Source organism: Uloborus diversus, chromosome 10 (assembly GCF_026930045.1).
Source record: "Uloborus diversus isolate 005 chromosome 10, Udiv.v.3.1, whole genome shotgun sequence".
Lineage (NCBI taxonomy): Eukaryota > Metazoa > Arthropoda > Arachnida > Araneae > Uloboridae > Uloborus > Uloborus diversus.
In genome coordinates, this window is record NC_072740.1 from 19145229 (window position 1) to 19170880 (window position 25652).

At 33.7% G+C, this 25652-nt stretch overlaps 1 non-coding gene across 1 annotated transcript; it reads left to right on the forward strand.

The window, feature by feature from the left end:
- The first annotated feature begins 23276 nt into the window (after positions 1-23276).
- On the forward strand, positions 23277-23365 carry Trnam-cau (transfer RNA methionine (anticodon CAU)). The gene is given in 2 exon segments: positions 23277-23313; positions 23330-23365. It is a non-coding gene; the product is annotated as a tRNA-Met (tRNA).
- Positions 23366-25652: the final 2287 nt, after the last annotated feature.

The window sequence follows — 25652 nt, forward strand, 5'->3', positions numbered from 1 at the left end:
TTTTCTTTAAAAATGCTTAGAAGGAAATATATTATCAAATGAAAAAAATTATTTCACAGTTTGTAAATTTTCCGCGGAACGAACAAAATCTGTTTACAGGCCTCAGATTTCAGACTCTGTTTTGGATGAAGAACATATTCATACTTGAAGATATGACTACCTAATGACCGAAAACAGGGGTGATAAATAAAATGAACGCCCATATAGGGGGGAAAGTGGGGGCTCAAGACCCCCCCCCCCTTAGAAAGGAGAATTTCCTTGGTTTTATTATTTTTTCTTTGCAAAAATGTAAAAACATTTCTTTTCCAGCCATTAATGAATAAGTTATTAAAAATGTCAAATTTTAATATCTCTGATCTGTACTGTAATCGGTTTCCATGGGGAAAATATCCAACTAAACCATGGGGAAAGTATCTGAGCCCCCCCCCCCCTCTGACTTAAAATTTTGCATATGGGCGCACATGGGTGCTAAATTACCTGTTACTCATAAATAATAGAATAGTATAATAAAATCCTTATAAAAAAGACACATGATATAAGTTGAAGTTTGATATTACAGGGAAGCACTAAATTGGGAGAAAGGTTGAATTGCCTGTCAATGTGTTGAACTCGATGAACTAGTAGCTCGTCCTAGAACTGCTTCAGAGGACAGGCCGACCTATCCTCCATTTTAGTTCAAAGAGCCATTGTTATTTTTTGCCATTGTCTACGCTTTGGATGCAGACTTGTTTCAACTGCTTGTAAATACACTTTACTATACTCGCTGGTTGCTATGTCGTATAGTCGAGGGGCTACGGGGGAAGAAACTGCAAATTTTGATAAAATTATGAAACTTGGCATGCTTGTAGAGATTGTATAAACAAAAATTTTAGGAAGGGGAGGCATTCCAAAATCCCCCCCCCCAAAACCCCCCTGGCGGCCATTTTTGGTCCAAAACCAAAAAAGGTGATTCTTTTTGAATTTTCGTTATTATAATTTTTTAAATCATTGATTGTGTCATTCTATGGATGTTTATTACATTTTTTACTATTTAAAACTCCAAAAAATGTCTAATTTCAGAAATAACTTTACAAAAAGTGTTTTTTTTGAAAAAATAGATATTTTTAAATTGTGAGTTCACTGAAGTGATTTTTCCCCTCATAACATAATTACAGGTTACTGAATTTAAAGATACATTACATTAGTGTTATATCAAAGTAGGGTTCCAGTTATCCGAACTCTAATTGCCCGAACTGTCCAATTATCCGGTCATGATGCCCCTCGTTTTAAATGACTGAGCATACATAATTGAAACTATTTGCGAAGGGTATAATAGAATAAGGACTTGAAGAAAAAAGGGAGAAATTAATTTCAAGACAACATAATTCTAATAGAGAGAAATTTAAAGTTGGATTTTAAATTTCTGTTCATTATTATTATTACTATTGTTGCTGTTGTTAATTCTCCGTCACTCAATTGATCATCAGTAAGCTTTTTCTCATTTTATATATATAAAAAAAAACATATATATAAACAAATATATATACATATATATAAACAAAGTTTTGGAGCACCGTACTAAAGCTGGTGCTTTTAAAATTAAAGTTTATTAGGTCATAGATATCAACCAACTTTAGTATCTTTACTGAAACTTTGAAGGAGTTGATTTTGTGTGTGTGAGTGTGTGTTTGTGTGTGTGTGTGTGTGTGTGTTTTTTTTTTCATTTTATTGCTGTACGCTATACATATACTTTGGCAACTCTGCTGGATGGTTACCAGTTTTTATTCAAGATCTTTTTCTTTTACCCACGACGTACACAAAGTCTTTGAAAAAGAAACGTTTATTGTAAAAAAGACAATGAACGTGTTTTCTGTAATTGGATCGGAACATGCTTCGCAAAACAATGCGATAGTGAAAGGAGATGGTGGGGCTATTGGTCTTTCACAGATCCAACTGAGTTAAGAAAATGGATGTTGGCTGGTCTTCAAATTATCGATTTAATTACACAGTTTGAAAAAGTTACTTCTGCTGATTTAAAGAAACGCTGTATATGCGCAATGAAGAAATGTTAAGTTTCCAAAGCATGTTTTCAAGAAAGGTCTTGAAGAAAAATAGCTAAACATGAGATCCATTTTTAGAGTCATCGAAAGAATTGTTCTCATTGGAGACGAATGTAGCAGTAGACGAAGAATATGTGGAGCAACTGATGAAGATTGGGCAAGTTGAGGAAAGAACAGTGCAACAAATTTATAGAGAAAAGAGTTGTGACTCAAAAGTCACTTTATGTTCACGGGTAGAAAAACAATAACTTTTTAGCATTTCATTTTTCCAGAAAAATCAGTAAGTCTGCTCTTTTACTGAAAAGATTAAAATCCGATACAGATTCGTTTTCAAAGCTTTTCATTATTTGCAATACCGTAAATTTCAACCTAATTGAATTTCTCCTCTATGAAAATCAACCTCACCCTCCATCGATTTCAATAAATGGAGCTCTTTGAACGGGAAATAAGTCTGGTCAATAACATTCCTGCTCAGTGAGTTAAATTATAGTATTCCTACTGATAAAAACAACTCGAGAGAAGAAGAAAACGAGTAAAGATGGGATGATGAAGATGCAAATGATGAATGCTAATTTTAAAATAAGTGCAATGGAGATACATTGTGACGCCATGGTCTATGATGGTTCTTTCATCATTCACATAAAACGACCTAGAACAGAAAATTTTTTGGTGGAGTATCTGCATTCTTTTCAGGATACAACAAGTAAGACATATAAGAAGAATAAGAGAAAGATATCATTTTAGAGAAAATGGTTTGCTTTCTAAGAACTGGTTCAGTTTCTACTAAACGCAGATAAGAGAATTGTTTTCCATGATTGCACTAGCTATATGATCTTATGTTTGCTATTAATGATGTGCCGGTGATTTTCATCGAATAAGACATCTCTAGTGCCATAAAATCACGAAGAAGCTAATTTCTGGATCTTCGTTCATGTTTTGCATGCTGCAATAAGAGGACACATGAGCATATTCGTTGGAACTGTTGACAACGATGCATCCATCAGCTGTAAAAAAAAGGGATAAAGAAGATTTTGGAGCTGGAAAACACTTTCGACTTATATTAGTCCAAGACTTAGCGTACAAATTCGGTCAGCAAAAATCAGTTGTTCTAAGAGAATTCCACTCATTCTCAGCGGAACTCTCATGGTTACATCTTTTCTTGCAGGTCGGAAAAAAGTGACGATGTGGAAATGATGAAAAGACTATCCTGATGTTATAGGTGCATTTTCATATATATATCCTAACCTAAAAAAAATGCACACCTAATTAAAAATTTCAAATATCTTAGCGATTCATTAATCTTTGCTACTACTCGTCTACATGCAACTTGCCGTCCGTAAATGAAGCTGGAAACTTTTTCCACCAGCGAACAATGACCAATAAATAACTTACCACCCACAGCTGAAGCCCTAAGGCAAGTTATTTAGTGCTTGTCAAAGTGGACATCAGTGGGGCAGTATTTAGCCATAACTTCAATTTATGATTGGGGTTTTACAGTAACTGATGAAAAGCACGTTCTTATTTGTTTGAGTTTGCCCGAACTTTCAAGTTCTTGCTGAAAGCGAATTTACGTTATGCAAGTGTAAAAGAACCTGCTGTCATTTTACTTGTGGGTGCTTCAAAAATGAACTTATCTAAACACCTATGTGTAAATACTGCAATGGAAAATGTTATGTACTTGTGTAAATTACTTGTAAATTCAAACGTTTAAAATTGCCTTCTATATAATCGTTGTATGCATCACTTAATTAGATTCGTATTGCAATTTGGTTGTAGTTTTTGTAACAGTGAATTATATTTCAATAAATAACAATTTTATTAATAGTAAAAATATTGCTAGCTTTATTAACATAGCACTAATTTTCTTATTGTAGCAATTAAAGATTTCTTCCTCTTACATGGTTTAAAACATAGAACAAATGCCTCAAATCGTCGAATGAGAAAAAAACTTGAAACTTGTTTTTAAAGCGTTTAATAATAATAAAGATTGGAGTTCTGTAAAAATAACGTCCGTGCCTCCTCCCCCTTATTTGAAGTGCACATATGACTGATAAAACTGCAGAATGAGAGTGAAACTTCCAAAAAATTGCGTACTTCATTTCCAAGTCTTTGAAGTTTTTTTTTTTTCACCGATAATGAAAATTGATTTCGTTTTAACTAATCAAAGTGCTGTATTTATTCATAAACAACAATTCAAATGTTTGTTTAAAGTTTTGAAAAATTACTAGCTTTGTTTATATTTTTTAATTTCTAGTTTTATTCTTGGTTTTGTAATCAATTTTTAATCGTAAACTCTAAAACATAGGTTCGGATTTTCTGATGTTTCGGATTTTTTGGGGTTCGGATTATTGGGCTCTACTGTAAATGAATTGATTTTCCTTAACACAGTGCTTCAAAATGCATAAAAAACATTTCTCAAACGACCCCTCAAGAAATGTTAAAGACTTTGATTACTAAAAATTTTGTTTCAAAAAATCAAGTTTTTAAAATTAATTTTATAATTAGGAGGTTTAGAGATATTTTGCTGACTTTTTACGCTTTAGTAAGCATAATAGAACTCCCAAAGGAAGATACAGTGGGTATTTTTTTTTAAATAAAAAAGAAAAGTAGTTTTGGATTTTTGACCAAAAACGGCTGCCAGGGGAGTTTTGGGGGGGATTTTGAATTGCCTCCCCTTCCAAAAATGTTTGTTAGTACATTGTCTACATGCATGCCAAGATTCATGATTTTATCACAAAATGCAGTTTCCGGCTATATTTTCTACCATAGCCCCTCTACTAGTAAATGTACTCCAATTTTCATACCTAACTTGTTTCAAAGGTGGACGAATAAAATAATCTCCTTTTATTAACTGAAACAGTGAAACATAAATCCAACTACTTGTCTGAAGTTTTAGACAGTAGTTTTCTTCAACTCAGTTTTCGTTCACATAGTACTGAATGACAATCACAGTGGCTCAATCGATAGGGCGCTAAGTTTCAAACCTATCGGACCCCAGATTGAGTCCCCGGCCACGACGTTTCAGGTATATTCACATCAAAATTGTGTTCTTTAATGAAGAAAATAGATTATAAACAACGAGAACACTAAATAATACTTGAAATACGTAAATACGTTGGTTATACACACGTTTTTCAACGAATACTTTGCTGATAACCATCAGCTGTACTCACTGATCGCCGCGTCGGATGAACGCAGTACGCGTGATCACGGACAACGAGAAAAAAAGAAAGCGCAAAGAGCGCACATGAGAGTTTTCGACGCACAAAAAACAACAACGTCACACAAAATGTTTCAGTCACTCCAGGGTTCCCGTACCTACACTTACTACAGACATGGCCAGTGGCAAGGAATCATGGGAAAGCAGCTCTGATTGACCGTGCCTGTAGTAAGTGGTAGGTACGGGGGACCCTGGAGTGAAAAGTAACCTTTTGCACTTCTGGGATTAGTGTTGTGTGTACCGCTTATTGACAAAAAGAAAAAGCCATTCTGTACATTTTATTTTAGTTTATTACAGTAGTAAATAGTTGGAAAGAATGGTAACTTTTCCGCACAAAAACTGCATGATCCATTGTAAACCCAAGCAAATGCATATACAATTTAATTCTAAAATACTAGCAGATCAAGAGCAATTTATTCCAACATAACAAGCTAAATAACTAAATTATTACTGATGTTTCAGAAGAAATATTCAGTATAATAACGTCACTTCTTCTTTTTGAGGAACCTAAAGCAGCTGTCAGGGGCGGACACGGGGAACGTCTCCCTGTATCCGCGCATAAGAACGTGGGAAGACGGTTTAAGGAATCATGATCTCCTTAAACCGTCGGCAAAATTTTGAATTGATAAAGAAATTCTGCAATAAGGATCATCGCAATTGAGCAGTCAATCGAGTTGCAAATGATTATTTAGAAAATCAAACCGATTGAAACTAGTTAAGAAAAAACATTAGGCAGTCATGGGATTACCGACAAAAGTGAAAACTTAAAACTACAAAATACAGGGTGTCCTGAAAAAGACTGACTGTTTTTAAAAATTTATAGCAGGGAAACGGTAAATGATAAAAAAAAAAATTCTTGCAGAAAATTCATGTGGTGGGCCGTTATTTTTTTCTCCCTTGAGTCTCAAATTTTAGTTGAATTTTTTTGCAATAGATGGCGCTGCAGATAGTAAGCCCGTAAATCAAAAATAAAATGGAAAATATTACACCATAATTTTTCGAAAAAAATGAACAAAAGAACAAAACAATATTTTCTAACAATCGTCGGTTGTGTTCCCATGTCGCAATCGGAGGAAAAATCGGTGAATTTCAATTCATCTTTTTTGACTTAGCGGCTTGCTATGTGCAGCGCCATCTATTGAAACATTTTGAACTAAAATTTGGAACTCTGAAGAAAAAAAATTTAGCTCCCACCACATGAATTTTCTGCAAGAATTTCTTTTTATCATTATTAACCGTTCTCCTGTTATCAATTTTTGAAAACAGTCAGTCTTTTTCAGGACACCCTGTAAATTTGGTGTGTGTGTACGCGCGCGAGTATGGGTGTGTGTTTAATTTTCATTTAAAATTATAAGTGTACATGAACTGAGAGAGAAAATACAATTCCTAGTGTAGATTTAGTTAAAAGAAAAAACTTTAAAGTCAGATATTGCATTAAAAATTCTAGCAATGATGTAATGTACTTAAAAACAATGGAGCTCCTGACATTATTTGTTTCAATTCCAAAATGCGTAATTATTATTATTTTTTTAGAGTTTGTGTGATTAAGAGCATAGCAACAATTTAGAATTGAAAAAATGCAAATATAAATAAAGAATTATAATAAGCTCCTGAATAAACGATAAGAATTTAAAAAAAAAAAAAAAAGCTAACTTTTAGTATCAGAATATGTCTGATAGAACTATTTCAAGTGCCTTTTATTAATAACTCATATCTGAGGCTGTAGAAAATTCTATTTTACTTTGTTGATTGAGTTGCTGTCATCAACATGATAGGGAATATGATTAAAAGAGTGGAAAGGCAAAGTACTGAATTCAAATAAATATCACATCATCGCATCCACTTCTGGGTTTAGGGTTTGAGAACATTCCTTATATTTTATTCTCTATTTTTCTTTGTGGAAGGTCTAGGGCTGTCGTCTTTAATCGAATAATATTGTCACGCTTAAACTTGCGACGGGCGGAAAATTTACTAGTAAGTGAAGATGGCTATGTGACTAAAAAACTGTTAAAAACAGCGCATCTTGATGTGTATGGCTATAAACGTGATTAGAAGACATTTGACAGAGCCCCCGAGTTACTGATAAAATTTGTTGAATCCGCATTTCTGATTTCTAAAACATCAGCAGCAAAATTTCAATCACATTTGTACTCGAAAATCAATTTTACGCCTTCCAGCTGTCATAAAGAGGCACAATAATAATCATTTGTATAATAATTTGCTTATTAAACAGGTATTCTATATTTATGGATGAAAGTTCCATTCAAAGATACATATTCCCTGTGCCTGATCTACGATTTTTCCAAGACAAAGCTTGAAACTGCTAAAGCTTGACCATGGAGAAATGGAGGATGACCTTGAAGCAGAAACATCACGTGTATTATTTGTAATAGGTTGTTTCTTTTTATTTGTAACAGATAGGATCAGCGAGAACACGCCTCTTACTACTCGGCACTTTCTGGTAGATTCTACCAATTTCAAATGATACAAATCATACTTCTCCATCAAGGTTATCCACCATCTCTCCGTAGTCAAGCTCCCTTACCCATCTTTCTTCAAGTTATTATATGGAGTTTTAACGAAGAAAGCACTGAAATACGGTGAATTTGCCGCCTCCAAGAAGATTCCACGCCGAGCGTTCAGCAACTCCATTGTCCAACCGTCCCCGGTTTGCTCCCCCCCCCCCCCCCCCCACCTGGATCGGACTCTGCATATATCCATTCATAATATAATTGCATGAAAAACGATATACTTGTACTTTTCCTTAAAATAAAATTTCCTATGTCTGTGTCTACAATTAAAATTTCTGGGATAAAGAGGGTAACTGACAAACAAAATTTCCCATTTGTACCAACTACTTGCTTTTAGAAAAAAAAAAAAATCTCGTTATTAATATTATTCTTCTCTTCCCTATAATATGTTATGTCTTCTTTCTTTGATTCTCATTCAGATGATTTTCACTTTGAGTCGATAAACGAATATTTGAATGATTTTGTTGTGATTCATATTTTGTAAAGTTAACCCTAATTTCTAGTGCAAATGCATGACAGAAAATTTCAAAACGTTATTTTGACCTCTTTAATCCAGTGTTTTGTAAATTAATTGATATTACTAAGATTACAATTAATATTAATGTCACATTAACAAAATGCTTCATGTTGTCCTTTTGTTCAAAGAATAAATTTGATGGGAGATAAACCAGTATTCATTGTAGGTGTTATCATGGTAAAGCAGAATGAATCCGTTGCGATAAAAGTTGCCAAGATGGATAATTTATGATTTGTAAAAAATTTTTAAATTAAGTTTTTAATTTACATTCTACGTGCATTTTACGTATCATTTTTTCAACTAATAGTGTTATTAGCTGCTGACATTGCATGGCGTAGAATCTGTAATTGAGCGGGAAAAAAATTTGAATTTTATATCATTACAAAAATGTTCCTAATTTGCTCATTATGATGAGCAAAGGTTTTTCATATATTGCGCAAAGCATATCAATGCATTAAATTGTTTGGAGCATTTTTTATTTATAATAATAGCATTTTGTTACTTTTAAATTAAAAATGAAAGGTTTGATAAACTAATCTAAAAGGCATACAAATTTATAGTTTGCAGTCATATTGCCCATAACCCCGATTCAGAGCTCAGTTTTCATAATGACGTAACCCACATTTATTAAAATAAGTAACGCAATTTTCAATGCCGATTTGTTATATTAATTGCTATTTTTTTTATCAGCATTCTGCCAAAAATATTTGCCTAGCATTGAAAGTCAAAGAATACACATTGGATTTATGAAGACCAACTGCACTTATAAAATGAGAAAAAAATGCTAAAACTAAATTTATGAAAAAAAAAGGTTATTTCTTTTATTCGTTTTCTAGAATGTTCAACAGCGAACTATTTTAGCTTCATTATAGGAATAGATCAAACAATCAAACAATTACATTGTTTCTAAATAAGAAAATGGCACCACTTATTAGGAAGCAGTCAAACTTCTAAGTCAAATGTAGCAATTAATTTTTTCATGACTGTGGGGTTTCAACAAAATGTTAGTCTAACCTTGAAATTCCAACCATATCGTCTAAGTGTTCTTTCATTCATTCCTACTTTTCGTTCTAATGCAAATTTATTTCAGGGCTGGACTTGTACATGCAACCAGACATTTACGATGTTCCTCAAGGCCGGATTAGTTACTTAAGAAATATATTTTCCTTGTTTCAAATAGTTCAGTTGTTTCACATTTCGTAGAAGCGTATCGGGATTGCATAGTGTTTAACGATTTATTATAAATTGTAGATTGTCTCCTGACAGAGTTACTAAAGGGCTGGTAGAGAAATACCATTGTCATTCGATGAAAAAGAAAAGGAAAATTAAAAGTCTGCGATCGCTTTTTTCGAAAGTACACGTGAAGGCGAACAAGAAAACAATAAGTTCTGGAGCGAAAAATTCAAAAACTTTTAATTAATTATGAGGTATGCTCACATGGATTACGGGCTGGATCATGCTCAACAATTCTTGAAAAAAATCCTCTGATATTTTAGTGAAGATTGTAAATAAAATATCATTAACCAGAAATTAATTTTAAATCCCTTAACTGCTACGCTTGTCAACCCCTTTTTGCCACCTACGATGGCCCAATGCCGCCTACGGCAGGGTACAATAGATATTTAAATGATTTTATCCCAGGATGTCCGGCTTCTTATCCCCTGATTCTTAAAGTTTCGAGTGGTGGGACAGGGCTTCCCTTGGATGTCCTGTATCCAACGGTATCAGTGACTAGGTAAACATTCACAGTCGGAAGAAAGAGGGTCACAGACACCCAGAGAGACGCGCACAGGTTTTAATATATATATATATATATATATATATATATATATATATATATATATATATATATATATATATATATATATATATATATATATATATATATATATATTAGGGTGGTCCTTATTTATATGGGAAAAAAAATTTCGGAATTCAACAAGTGACGCCCCCTAGTTTTGTGACACTATAATAAAAAGTAATGTGTGCAAAATTTGAACTCGATCGATCAATAATAACACGTGCCCCTAGGCCTTTGAACTTTAACACTTTTGATAATTTTCTCACAAATCTTCCGAGTTTTTACTTCAGACCCAATACATCGTTTCTCCTAGGTTTGCAAAATATTTTTACAGTGAGGTAGCACTAAAATTAATCTTTTTAATTACTTTATATTATCTAAAGATTTTACGTTGAATAAGAATGAAATAATGCTTTAGAAACTTTCCTTAATCGTACGCTTTTCTCAGTGTATCTCGATAGTATGTATTTTTTTCCGATAGTTTTGGACGGTCTGTAAAATAAATTACTTTGTGACTCATACTTGGTAAATTAGTTGTGAAATTCCTCGATTAATTGTGCTCCTCTTTCACTTGCATCATTCACAATTTTCAGTAATTTAACAATCTCTCTTCCCTTAATATAGCTTCCTTCATTTTGCCGTGAATCAGGATCAAATAGGAAAAAAACTTTTATATTTGTAATTTATTAAACAGTTTTATTGACTCGTAACTGATTCTATAAAGAGGGAGATCTTTACTAAGAAAGTATTCCAAATCATCTACTGTTATTTGAAATTTGTTAAATAGTCATCAGACACGTCTTCCTTATCACAACCATTTTTTGGACTAGTCTTTTCCTATCTTCAAAGTCAATTCCTTCATCCAATACGGACAAAGCTACTAGTTTATCCCCTAAATACCATAAGTGCTTTATGAATTTTCCAATCACTGCTTCTGCTGCATGTTTGTCGTCATTTTGTACGCTGTTAGTTTTTTAGACATATTATTAAAGGAGCCTCGATTGGGTTGCTGCAAAAAACCATATCTTCATACAGCATTTAATTGTAAATTAGCATTGAAAGGCTTTCTTTTCATGTAAGGTCAATTATATTGTTTCTGAATGTAAAAAATTTCAAACAAAAATTCCTTTTGCCACCCATGTGGCTCAGGGATAAGGAAATATTATTGCAAGTTATGAGAATTCTTTGTAATCTTTCTCAATTCCGCTTTTTACGAACAATAATATGTTATCAACTTCGTCTTTTAGAATTTAAGTGGTATGTGTACTTGATTGAAATGTTACTTATAACATTTCAATCAAGTACACTTCAATCAGTTGACACTTCACTTCAATCAGTTCACTTCACTTCAGTCAGTTCTCAAGTACACTTCAATCTCAAGTTCAGAATGATTCAATCATTCTGAATGATGGAAATCTTTTCACAAAATTTTGAAGCGCTTAAATAATTGAATATCTGATCTAGAACTAAGAAAGGCAAGAACTTCTTTAAGGACACACTCTGCAGTACGATTTCAAGTGCATGATGATGGCAATCGAAATGTAATGTATCACCGTTCGGTTTTTGCTCTAAAAAATTTCATGCACGTCGTTGTATCAAACATTACAGCTAGAACAGTTAGCAATAAAGAGCTATCATCTAAGATATCATATACAGCTGAAGAAATATCTAAGGAATTCCGAGTAGCTGTTCAATATTAGGACCTGAAGCTATCACGGCAATCCTGTCGGCGTTCTTTTTCCAGTTACATTTGGAGGTAGCTTTCTATCCCAGTGAATAACTACAAAATCTAAATTGAAGTTCATGAAATTTAATTTTACCTCTCGAAGATTTTCTTTTGCTCTCTTAAGGAATGCACGATTGATCACTAGGTCATTTGGATTTAAATTTACTGCATCTACATAGGTTTTAAATAAATTAAAAACATATTTATCCCTAATATGGCATTTGTCTAACAGTGATGAAAGGCGAGCAGATATCAATAGTTGTCAAGCTTTTTTGCATTGTGGTAGACCAGCTGTAGAAAACAAAAGTTCAACAGGTTAGGATAGATACCCATATCGGTTTCTAAATCTTGTGAATTGCAAGAATTTGATGATAATAAAGGACTATGTACTGAAATAGAAGAAAATTAATTTAAAGTATGGATTTCTACATTGTTCCGATCTGGATATTTTTTTTTAAAATTTATATTTTAGCTACGGAAAATGCAGTATATTTTTATGTTAGGAGTAATCGAGGATTTTTCGAAATTTATATTTTAAAAATTAAAAAATGCATAAGCATTTAGGTATGTTTATAACTAAAGAACAGCGAATTAAAATATAATTGCAATTACTTATACTTATAGCATTGAAACCTTGCGACTCTATTTGCCACACCTATTACATACACAGGGAATTTCGTAAATCAACACTCCCAACGCCTGGAGGGAGGCAATTTGTTATTGTCAAAGATCGTTCATTAATGGTCTATAGAATCCCTTGTGTCCTTCTTGATGGGAAGAAACGTTCTCCTGCCGCTTGGTTGGAACAAGCGCAGAAGAGCAATACGCTTGACCCAAGGCCATTGGTGTACATTTTATTCTCTGTAACATGTTAAATTTTACTGAATGAAAGTGAGAGAATATTCAGTCTGGAAGTAGCAGCACCTATTGAGGTTCAAAATTACTTTAAATATAAAAAGTCAGAATATTTTTACGTAAAAATGAGAAAATCCGCAATTTTTTCTTCAAAACTCAAAAAAGGGTGCCCTAGGGGCACGTGTTAATATTCATGGAATGACTTGAAATTTTGCAAGGATCATTTATTTGTACAATGGAACAAATTGAGGGGGCGTCGCGTAAAATATCTGCAACTTCAAAAATAAGGACCACCCTAATATATATATATATATATATATATATATATATAATTATTAAATAAAAACAAAAAACCGGATTGCGTAAAAACCAGAATAATTAAAAATAAAATAAAGTATAAGTCCAGTAGTTTAAAATGTTATTAAGTACTACTGAATAACTATACGTATTAGAAGGATAAATTGTCGGGGCCCATTCAAATTTTACGGGGCTCCATGATTGGTTAAAAAGGAATGGGCACCGACTGTTTATCCTTCTATTCTGCTTTTGAATTTTTGATTTGTCTTATGGGGGGGGGGGGTGTGTACCGATTATAAAACTTTTAAATGATGTAGTTATTCAGTAGTACTTAATAACATTCTAAACAACTGGTCTTATACTTTTTTTCTTTTTAGTTATTTTGGTTTTTACGGAGTTGGGTTTTTTGTTTATATATATATATATATATATATATATATATATATATATATATATATATATATATATAATTATTATTTTTTCTTACATTCCTAAAATCAGAAGAAAAGCTGTAGAATGCAGATTGAGGTAAGAAACACCAGACTTCCAAACCATATTCCCATAGAGCCCCTTAAAAATATGGTTGAAATAAAAGATTAAGTTGGGGAAAGTTGGGGAATGCCGCTCACTTTAGGGAAGAGTTAGTCAAATTCACAAAATAAATCAATGTATCCCTTTTCGAAATATAACTACAAAGGCATAGAGGAGTTAGAAATGAACTAATTTGCATAAAAGTTACATTATCGTTTGAATACACCATTTGTTGAGAGGTCATTAATTGAGAGATACCATACATAGTAAGATATTTGCGCTTAAGGGGTCTCAGGACTTAAAAAGTTATCGCGACCCGACAAATACCCATTATTTAAAAGCTAGCAATTTAATTTCTATAGAAATAACGATTAAAATTTTATTTTTAACTAAAAACTAAAAATTTGATTAAAAATACATACAAAATGTATGTACAAGGTCTGTAAATTAAGTAATGAGACTGATTTTTTTAAAAAATTTTATTCAAAAAAGAATTACAATTCCATATTGTCACCTTCAAAATAACTTCCTTCTGAGGCCACACAGCGCCGGAGACGTTTCTTCCACTCCTCATAGCAGTGCTGGAACTCCGATACTGGAATAACCTTCAGCTGGTCGGTTACAGCCGTTTGAATGTTTTCGACTGTCCCAAAGGTGATTTTTCAACTTTGGGAAGAGCAAAAAGTCACAAGGACTCAAGTCAGGCGAATAAGGAGGCTGAGGAGCCACATGAATGTTTTTACTGGCCAAAAACTCGTTTATTAAAATTGCTGTGTGACAAGGAGCATTATCGTGATGCAACACCCACTTGTTCTTGATGTTTGGTCTCACACGAATGACCCTTTTTCGAAGTCTTTCAAGAACCTCTCGGTAAAAGTGTCGATTGACCGTTTGACCTTGAGGTAGAAACTCTTTGTGGACGATTCCGTGAATATAAAAAAAAAACAAATCAGCATGCAATTGATCTTTGACTTCGCCATCCTTGCCTTTTTTGACCTCGGAGAGGTTGAAGTGTGCCACTCCATGCTCTGGCGCTTGGTTTCTGGATCGTACTCAAACACCCAAGACTCGTCACCAGTAATGACACGTTCTAGAAAATGGGGGTCATTTTCAATTGAATTCAAAAAGTCAAGGCACCTTTCCTACCTGATGTTCTTCTGGTCTTGCGAAAGGTTTTTTGGAACCATTTTTGCGCAGATTTTTCTCATCCCCAATTCATTCTTCAAAATTTGATGAACGGTGGTGTGAGTCAAATTTAACTCTTCCCCGATCATTCTGACTGTCAACCGACGATCTGAACGTACAAGATCCTATATTCTGTTTACATTTTCATCGGTTCTTGAAGATGAAGACCTTCCGCTTCGTGGTTCATCCTCAATCGACTCTCTTCCTTCTGAAAATGCCTTAAACCACCGAAAAACATGGGCTCTTGACAAAACACTATCTCCGTAGGCCTGCTGAAGTTTAAGAAGAGTTTCTGTTGCACTGTGCCCAAGTCTGAAGCAAAGCCTGATAGCACACCGTTGCTCGAAATTGATGTCATTCATTTTTAGAACACAATAGAAAAAACTGTTTCCAAAAAACAATCGCTACGCACAACCAAATGACTCGAGCGAGGTCAAACTTGTACTGAAGGTGGATAACATGTTCCTCTGCCGCCCCACCAAGCCCCGCGCTTCCAGTGTTGCCAGATCAAACGCAATGTTGCCAGTCTCATTACTTAATTTACAGACCTCGTATCTACAAAATAAATGGGAAATGTAAAACTAAAAATTGGGCCAAGTCTCCCTAGTTTCCCCTATATTAAATAACCGTAATGAATAAATTAAGGATTGAAAATGTTACACAATTTTATAACAAAACAAATTACTTAAGTTACAAATTATCTTCTTTCCGACTATGACTATTTTTTTACTACAAATTTTCAGTGATGTTAGCTATATGGTGGTACCAGATGTGAGTTTTCAATTCTATTCCAGTGTTTAGAGATAGTATCTGGACGAGCGGAAATCCACGCTAAGCGTCATTACTCTACTTTCGCCTAAATGACCAATGATAAAAAAAACTTTGGAAGCAAAAGTATTTCTTCCTAAAAATGCGATAAATTGTTTTAAAATTCCATTCTTTGCAGCAAAATTAATAAAATTGAAAATAACTGAGGAAATAACTGAGATAATATATGGATGATATTGAAAAACGGGTGTAAAATGGATCCTTAGACAAAAAGATTATACCATAAAAGATATTGTTGTTGTTGTTGCTTATCCACACTGTCTGACTCCGTCAGACAAGATCTACGATCCCGTTGACTGAAAGGAAGTCAAAGACCAAAAGAGGATTCCTAAAGAGATCCTCCCTAGACTGTCCCATGCAATCCAAAATGTGAACTGGAAAAGACTGATGACTTGGGTACATGGTGCAGGCGGCGAAAGTTTTCCTGCTCTCGTTAGAAGTGAGGCAAGGACCCGGACTGCTCTCTCAAGACTTGATGTGACCACTAGCAAGTTTTGAGAGAGCAGTCCGGGTACGTCGGTTTTGATCCCTTGTACCAATCATGGGTGGGGGGGGGGGGGGGGTGTTTTCCACTCCTCCAAGATTTTTGATTTTCCACGGGAATATAACTCCATAAAGTTAAGTGTGGATGATGGAGCTGTTGGAATCCTGCAACCCTCCTTAGCAAGATTATCGGCCATTACGTTCCCGTGGATGTTCACATGAGATTGTATCCATTGCAAATAAACAACTTGTTTAACAGAAATGAGCTTTAATTTAAGTAGGATGGAATTGCTGGTCTTGTCACCAACAAGAAGCCAATTACTAAGATGGTGGAGAGAACTACGGCTGTCAGACAAGATCCATAAGTCACCATAATCCTCCTCAGAAAGAATAGCTTCTAGTCCAAGGTCTATTGCCCTTCTGAAGACGGAGCAGTGACCGGGATTACAATGAGAAAGAGTCAAGTTGGCATGAGGAGTCTGTATAAATATGTCACTACCTGCAAGGATGTCAATTTTACTACCGACTGTAAAAGTTTTGATGGCATTGTTAGGAATGTGGTCTAGATTTTCCAAGCCCAACTGTCTAAGATGTTCTGGGATGTAGTCTTCCTTTTTAACAAGAGAACTTAAGTTAAAATGAAAGTGAACCATGGGGGCTCCATCTGCACAGGGCTCGATTAACCTTTGAAATTAGAGGTAGCTCGGTCTCATTTCAGGCCCCCCCCTCATTTTTCGTTTGGGGAATTTTTTCTAAAATTTCCAGGCACGTTGATACAAAACTCACTAGCGCGGCAAATCCTATTTACAAAAGTGGCCCAGCAAAATTCAGATCAAAGTTTATTCCACCTTCCCAATGGATAGAAATTTTGTACATTACATATGTTCTACTGCAATTCTCAGCAAATAAGGATGATAAGATATTAAATCAGATTTAACATTTCACAAAAGAAATTAAATGACATAAATGTACATTGTAACAGATTTGGACCAAATCCAACAGTGCTGGTAAAAAAAATTGCATCGCCCTCGCATTTTCATAACAATAGGATTATGTGAGAAGTTTTGGTCAACCGATTAACGATGAATGTATGTGAAATTCTGCAAAACTTATGAAATAAACATTTAACAGCAGGAATCCGATAATTGTTTAGGTAGATCGGGGTTGTTTCCGGGCCAAGGCAAACTTTTGACCCTATGCTCATTTTTCCATTTCTGAATCTGCGTGTGAGTTTAGAGAAAAAAAATTACTTAACCCCATGTCAATTTAGGTCGAATGGCAGGATAAAGGTTTTTAAATTGTTACTTACCAGTTTTTCCCTATGGCACGGAGCAGAATCATCCTGGGAAATGACGTTTGGAACTGAAGTAAAGTGATCCCGGATAGTAGGAAGCAATTTCTCCTCTCCTCCGAAATGCCAATATACACCTGAGCGTATACTGTTCCTTGCACAAAGTGAAGCCCACCAACTCCTTGATCAGAAATACATCCCCAAATCATCTGGGATACGGGACTGCTTGACTGTATGTTGAATGCAGTCGGGATAATATCGAGAATATTGCTTATTGATCTCATTTCACTTCAGCATGGCGTAGTTGATTTCTGTTGCCTTTTTGATTGTTCCAACGAGACACAGAAACGCAATTTAGGAATATCTATTCCTAAAATATTTTCTTAACCTTCATTATTATGTAAAAATTCATCCCGAATTCAGCTCCATTTTTTCACATAAAAATATTTTAATCCTGTCAAGGACTTCAACGAAATTGAAAAATCGACAAATTGACTTAGCCACAAGAAAGTATACGATATCTACTACGCCAGTGAAGAAAAATGGTAAACTTATGTTTTTAATATCTTTTCACCATAAAGTCATCCAAGAATATACGATGAGGCAAAAAATTTAGAAAATTTCGATTTAAGGGGTGTCGTTGCTCGTTGGACCACGGAGCACGTTGCACTGGTCTCGGTAGTTTGAACACTATTAATATTTTTTAATTTATTAAGACCAACAAAAAGCACCTATAGTCCTACAAATCATATAATGAACTCACATGATACAGTTATTTTGAATACATTTTATTTCTGAAGAAAATTTTATTGTTATTTTTGCAGTGCTTAGTAATGTTCATAAGCTTGCAACTTTATCTTTCAAAATGGTTTTCATGAAGAATAAAGCATTCCCATCCAAAACTAAGTTCTTTTATTTAGTAAGTTGCCGCCCTATAGCCAGGGCTAAGGCAGAAATACCGAAACTGCAGTCCTCGGCTGGAATTGACTGAGCTGGTGGTGTATTTCATGTATTTCTGCCTTAGCTCCGGCTATAGGGCGGAAACTTACTAAATATAAATGCCTTGCCTTAAATATTCGAGTTGAACCGAACCATTGCTTCGGTCACTCGTCTGGTCAGTGCTAATTCTGTATTAGCTACCAATTTGTTTGACACTCTTGGCTTCCTTAAGAGGTTTTCCACCTCCAGCTCAGTTACTCCTATGCTGGGCTGATGAGTGCTAATAAGCACGAAACAGTCCTCGGCTGGAATTGATTGAGCTGGCGGTGTATTTCATGTAAGTTCTTTTAGTTCACAGTTACTTGTAGGTTCTGTATTTTTTGTCGAAAAGAGTTTTCACCTAAATCTGCTTTTGTGCGTTGGATAGGAACCGCATAACAAAAAAAAAAAAAAAAAAATCGCCCAAAACTTTACGAGTGACTATAAAAAGGTGTTTTCGCAACACACATTCACACACCCCAAAAGAAAATAATAATAATAATAATAATAATAATAATAATAATAATGCGGCGAGTAGGGACCGTGTTAAAAAAGTCTCACGTAGAACATAACCAAAACCTTACGACATAACAAGGAATTGCTTCTTAAGACGAATTCAAGACTCGGCAGCTACTTTGAATATCTCCAAACCTTTTATAATCCAATTTTCAAATGTATATGCGAACATTTTTAATAGTTTTATTTACATTTGTTCTTATTTTCTACTGACAAAAGTTTGCATCAAGTATAACCTTTATCTTTCGTACAACACGCGAACTTCCTTGTGGTAAACTAGTTCAAAATCACTTTCGTCACTTGAAGTACCTACCTCGCACTTGCTTTATAGAAATGGGAAACTTATTTACGTCCCCGTTTATTAAAATTTTCACATACCGCACAAAAAACAGGTTTAAGTGTATTTTTCTTTTAGAGCTCCAGTTTAACTAGGGAGAAAAACGTTACTACTTTATGCGTTAAACGTGTGTGATTGAGAAAAAAGGTCTTGAGTATTTTCTATGGTTGAAAACTTATAAAGAGTATTATAAATTTATGACAGGCATTTATGGTGAAGCATTTGTTTTAAGGGTATGTCATACATTTTTCGAAAGGGAAATAATGATAAAGAAAAATATGGCTTTTGAATTTATGTCACTGACAATGCGTTTCTTTCTTTTTCTTTATTTGTTGCTGTGCAATTTTTTGTGTGCTGTCCGATATGGCCAAAATCTGAAAAATAAAAATGTTTTTGATCTCAAAACTGATGCTGAAATTGAAAAGAACAGACATTTTTTAGTCTAATATTAAGAATTTTTTGCACTTAATGTAAAAAAAAAACGTATTTCATTATGCCAGGACTACTTTTTGTAAAATCGTCCCATATTAGTAATGTTTTTAAATTATTTTTATTTACAAAAGAGTCAATTGAACATTTCTGATTTTAAAATTGAAATTGCATGAAAAGGGAGGCGAAATTTGTCTTTGCCGCCCCCCCCCCCCCCTGGAAAGTTGTTGTTTATTTACAATTGAAAATAAATCTCAAAAGAAAATTCACATCTCACTGTGGAAGTCTTGATTTGCCTATTGCCCTCCCCATTTCCTATGAGTTCGATGCTTTTAACTTCCCCACCGAGCACCAACAATGCTGTGGCGCACTATACTTCATTTTTTCGTAATTGGAGAGAATGATCAAGATGAACTTTCGTGTAACAATAAGGAAAATCTTCCACCTGGTGATAATTTCTCACTCAATTGTGGTCAATTCAACTAGGTGCGGGCTTTATCTCCAGGTACGCTATCACAAGTGTACATTATTATTCACTATATTGATTTTAAAAGCATTTTTCTTGATTTGACATTAAATAAAAGTAAAGTACATTATTAGTTAATTGTAAAATTCGTGTTGGTAGGTTTTTGTTATAAAGATTTATTCGTAATGGAATTAAAATAAACTGTTTCTGGTTTTTATCACTGTCACATCGGTTTATCGCAATTTTAAAAATTACATTACTAACTTCAAACGATATCTTTCAAGCTATCAACTTTCAACAAAAATTATATTAAACTGACATTTTTTGGATCCGCCACTGGTGATGAGTTATAAACCTTTTTTTTTTCTTAACCTTTTTTTTCTTCTTTTGGTTGTGACACTTCCACCACGGAGAGCCGCCGTTTCTTCGTCGGCTCATTGCTTCTCAAAAGTTAATGAAAATTTCGCAGAATATTCTTCAAATGTGACTTTATTATGCAGTAATAGTAATTATAAAAATAAATGCATACCAACTGTGTCGTCCAAAATAAATATCTAAAATATGTTTTTTTTTTTTTTTTTTTTTTTTTTTTGTAATCGAATTCACATTCCTCACCCATTAAAAAATAAATGGCACGTGATAGAAACCTCCTTCCTGTTCTCGAATTTGATTTCAGCATGCATCCCAAAAACTTCGGGGCAAGAATTTCATCGCAGTAATAAATATGTATATAATTATGGTTGCAATTTTTAAATGTCTCCTTTTTTTTTTTTTGCTAAAAATTATATGAAAGCGATTAATTGACTTGTAATCGTGGCTCAAGATTTTATTTCTGGTCTGGTATGATGTCACACTTTGTTTCAAGAAAAAAATTAAAAAAGAAATGACATCATCACCCTTATGTCACAAAGGATCACACTTCGCCTTTCCAACACCTCCTCGTCACGTGTCACACTATGTTTTTCATAAGCAAATTATTATAAAAAATGCTTGATGTCACACTGCTACTCCCTCCCTCCCCCCCCCCCTTGTCACAATTTTGCGAAATCTCCTCCCTCTCAAAGCATGATATCATTTGCGGATGCCCCTAATTTTATAGCCTGGTAAATTCTATTCTGCAATTTCAGATGCAAAATTCGAGTAAAAGAAACTATAATAAGAAAATCCCCCCCTTCTTTTTTTGAAATTATCAGTTGAATCGCATGAATCGCATTGCATTGAAGCTAAAGAAGTTGTACACAAAACACAAATTTTTTTAAAATCTAAACAATGTCCATTAAATTGCTGCGAAAAAAAAAAAAGGATACCAGGAATGGTTTCCCAGGAACCTGCAAAAGTTGTATCCTGAAATAATAGCAAATCAAAGAAAGAAACAAAATATATTTTCCCCCTGTAAATTAAACCTTCAAACACCAAACTTATAAAGAGAATAATTTCCCATAAATCTGTAAGAGAATAATTTCCCATAATAATAAAAAATATTATTCAAAAAATAGTTCTTTAAATGAAGGATGAGGATGAAAAAATACTTGTGTGAAAACATTTGAAAGTATAAGAAATTCAACATCAATGGAGAAATTTTTCTTTCCTTTTCATAGTTTTCCCAGAAATTAATTTTCTTAGTTTCTAAGAATGCAATAACTTGCCGTACACAAGCAGCCCACACTTTGTAGGGGATAACGTTAACGATTCTTTTCTTTTATTTGTTGGTTGGATTGTTTTCTACAATCGTTTATGTTATGCTATGCTCGAAAAACGCAGAAGCACTGAATATAAAGTTAAAGAAAAAAAAATCCAAATTAAATTTTTTCAAGTTTTGGCTTTGATATTCTATTGACTCCCAGAAAATGCACCCAAGCAAAGGCACTTCGTTTTTCTATTCTTCTACCTTTTTTTCATTTTTTAAAAATAATAATATTAGGGAAACATAAAAATTTCAAAAAAAAAAAAATAATAATAATAATTTTATTAATTTTTGAAAATTTAAGCAATTTTTGGTGGCAAAAGATTTTTAAAACATTACAAAAAAATGCTCTTAAAATGAAAAAAGCTTAACAGTCTTATTTATTCATTTGCTTCTCACTTGGCTCTTTAAGAAAATCCGTGAAACATCGCATTTCACAAACTAGAACTTCAAAACTCATTTAACCCTTTTTTACCTTCTTGAAACATGGCTACACATTACATTTTTCCGTATTTATATGTGCTTGTGCTGCCATCTATGAATGTCAATCGTCTTCGGTTATCTATTTTTTGTTTTCGATCATTTGGACGATTAAGTTAAGCGCTTGCTGTTGTTTTGTAAATAAAAATTTATTTTCAGATTTTTATAAAATTAAAATGATAACTGCACGAAAGAAATAAATGCGAGAAAAAAAACAATTGCTTGGAACAAATTTTCATGCAACATGATGAATTCAAGTGTCATTTATTTCTTTTTGCATTTTAAGAATGATGATATTAAAATGCAACATTAAAATATTTTCATTTGAAAAAGCATTCATCAATATGTTAAAGATTATTACAATAGCAGCTTCAGAAATTTTAACTTTATTTCCTTTTTTTATAGTTGTAGTAAAAAATAAATAAATAATGATAAAATACCACAATATTGATAACATAATGCTCTAAGATTTGATTTGGAAAATTAACAAAAAAAAAATGTTGGATGCAGTGATCATTCTGTAGTTAAATGGTTAAAGGAATTTGAAGCTTTTAACTTGCTTCAATTTGTTTTACATGATCAATGAGAGAAGTGTGCCTGTGCTTCGTTGAGCGTTGACCCTGAAGTAAAAAAATTTGAGAAATTCGGAAGCAAGGGTTCTTTGTAGAACAGGTTGTGAGTTCGATCCTCACCCAAGGCATGTGTGTTTGTTTAAATAAATTGGGTTTTAAGTTAAAAAAAAGATGACATGCAGGGGCGAACAGGACCTGAATTTTTGGGAGGGGGAATTCACTACTTACCGAATAAAAAAGCGAAATTTTGCCGAATAATTAAAAAAAAAAACAAGATATACCTGCACTAAGAGACATTTTATAATTCTAAAAAAAAGTTAAAAATAGCTGCAGTATTACAATTCTGCCTCCAAATGTTCCGAATTTTCAGCCAAAATTTGTCGAATAAGAAACAATTTCAGTAAGGGCCGTACACCCGATCAGCGCGCTCCTAAATGCGATATCATCAAAAGCCTTTGTAAAAGACGAAAATTAAAACAACATGTAGCAAAATTTTCTTCCACAAGGTGTGCCTCGGTAGCGCAGTAGGCAGCGCGTCAGTCTCATAATCAACTCTCTGAGTTATCTGAAGGTCGTGAGTTCGATCCTCACCCGGGGCAGGAATAATTTTCCCTTTCTTTTGTTATGGTTTCATCTCAATGTAGTGCTTGATCTGCAGATTTCTTTTGCACATTTCAACATCGCACATGTTACAGCTTAATTCGGATTATAACTGAAACCAGGCCCATCATTTAAAAAAATTTCCAGGAAGATTTCAAAGAGTATATACATTCAATGCATTTTGTTAAAGAATAAAAATTCAAAATGCATAAATACAATCAGTTTTTAAAATCCAGGGGGAGAACCCATATCGCCAAAGCGCTTCAAAAGAGAAGTTACTAATAAGCAAATATAAATACGTAAAATTTAAAAATGCGACTATGAGAAGAAAAAATACCAAGCGTATAGTCAGTTCTGTATAATCGCCAAAACATGAAATTTTTTGTTCAAGAACAGTTTAAAATAAATAAATAATTAAACGTACTAATTATGACACAATATTTTTGCATAACTGATTTTTAAAACAGTTCAAATGTTCAAAAAGTTTTTCGAAAGTCAAAAACAAAAATGAACTTCAGTTACTGTTTCAAACCCAAATCGAAATGTCGTCTCAAGAAAATGTGATAATCCCTTGTTTAAGGTTTTGATTTTCGTGCTTTTTAATTTTTAAACAAAGAGGGCAATTTTATTAAGGAAAAGGATATTTCGCTTTATGTTATGCGATTGTTTTTCTTATAGTATCGTAGCCTAGGAGAATTTAGCTTTAGGAGAGGATATGTACAGAGACTCCATCTATCCGTCAAAAAGCAAAGTAAGTGATTGTTTTACTGTTTTTTTTTTTTCTCTTTTTTCAGTTTCTAGATTAAAACGAGAAACAAAAAAGCAGTTTAGATATTTCTCGAAAGCATTAATTACAAAAGAAAAAGCCAATAATAATAATAATAATTATTATTTTTTAACAATAGCAAATTGATGAATGAATTGAAATAATACTAAAATAAAATAAAAATAAAATAAAAATGGAAGTAGATTAAAATATTATAAAATTAATATAACAGATAAAAATGATAAAAAAAATTTTAAAACACAACAAATTTCTTCTCTCTCTTGCTCTGATTTTTTCAAAGAATTTTGAAAACTGATGCAGACATAAATGATCAATTTACTATAATAACAGAAGCATGATAATGTATAAAGATACACGATTTTTTTTTTTTTTTTCTTGAATAGAGCAGTACCAGATCTAAGATTTTTCTGAACCAGGGCAAAAATTTAAAGTTTTATATCTAATTTCTACGAAATAAATACCGAAATAGAGTGAATTTTCCGCCCCTCAAAAGTTGTTGCCCGGGGCAAATACCCGTGCTCATCTACCCCCTCGCCCCCAAGATCTGGCACTGAGGGGGAGAATTAGTCTATAAAAATCTATTTTTTCTGTGTAATATGCACTTGTTAGGATTCTAGGGCAGTGTTGCTTTCAGCGGGAAAATTTGTTCTTTCTTAGAAGGAGAGGGAAAATTAGTTTATAACAATCCATATATCTTCTGTGTAAAATGTGCTTATTAGGATTCGCGAGTAGTGTTTCTTTCAGGCATCTTTCGACCCCCTCCCCCATCCCCCATCCCTTAACGTCACAAGGGTCGCCTAAAGTTGGGGTTTTACGACTTCCGAAAACTGTCAGAGGAAGGTCCTAAACGCTATCTTTTTTAACTAACGTTATAAAAGATTGCTCCATCCCTGTGCACGGGCGTCACATTTTTATGCATATATTTGCTTTTCATCAGGGTCGGATTACTGCACTTGGCCTAGACCTGGCACCCCATCTTCCTAAAGGGCTCAGCATGCTTTAAAAATTCATGCATATCATAAAAAATCATGTATATTTTTAAGAAAATAATAAAAATATATGGTTTATTAATTGAAAAACACTTTCTTTCGATACATTATTAGTATTTCTCTTATTTAGTTGTTTTTATATGAGAAAGAAGCTTTATTTTTTGAGAACTTCATGCAATGTTAAGTTTTTATTGAGCAATCACGATTGCTTATTGTTCTCATTTGACCGTTTTTGGTGTCCGTGCCTTTTTCAACTTGGACCAGAAGCCTTTGCAGCACCACCGCCCACCGTCCTCTGCTGGCGGCGCGGCTGCTCCGGTTTTGAGCTATCCACTTCTAATGGTCGGAGGCGTCCGTGTCCTACACACACGCACGTTCACACACATACACACACACGACTTCACACACATACACTCACACACGCCTACGTGCATACACACAGGTCTACGCATACACACAACTATGCACAAGTAACCGCCTAGGAGGAGAGGCAGACTTGGGGGGGGGGGG